Raw genomic sequence first — 248 nt, forward strand, 5'->3', positions numbered from 1 at the left:
ATAAATAAACTAAAATCAGTGGAGATGGCATGTACTGAACCCCTCCCTCTCCTACTCCTCACACCAGTCTATGTGATGGGGGTTACACGAGGTAGGTGTTTTGGCAAGGAAAGGTCTGCAAGGAGGGTATTGGTGTGATGTCTAGGCTTACAGAGCATCATATTGTATGAATTTGCTACGTCATTGTCACTCTGTGTTTGGGATTTCATATTACATAATGGATGGATAATATTAATCCAATGGATTTG

The 248-nt window shown here is 41.1% G+C and overlaps 1 protein-coding gene across 1 annotated transcript in view; it reads left to right on the plus strand.

Annotated features, from left to right (window-relative positions):
- LOC119594207 (immunoglobulin-binding protein 1-like) overlaps nt 1-248 on the plus strand; it is a gene marked incomplete in the record, with an annotated part of 9,232 nt that overhangs the window by 3,680 nt on the left and 5,304 nt on the right.

Source organism: Penaeus monodon, chromosome 33 (genome assembly GCF_015228065.2).
Source record: "Penaeus monodon isolate SGIC_2016 chromosome 33, NSTDA_Pmon_1, whole genome shotgun sequence".
Classification (NCBI taxonomy): domain Eukaryota; kingdom Metazoa; phylum Arthropoda; class Malacostraca; order Decapoda; family Penaeidae; genus Penaeus; species Penaeus monodon.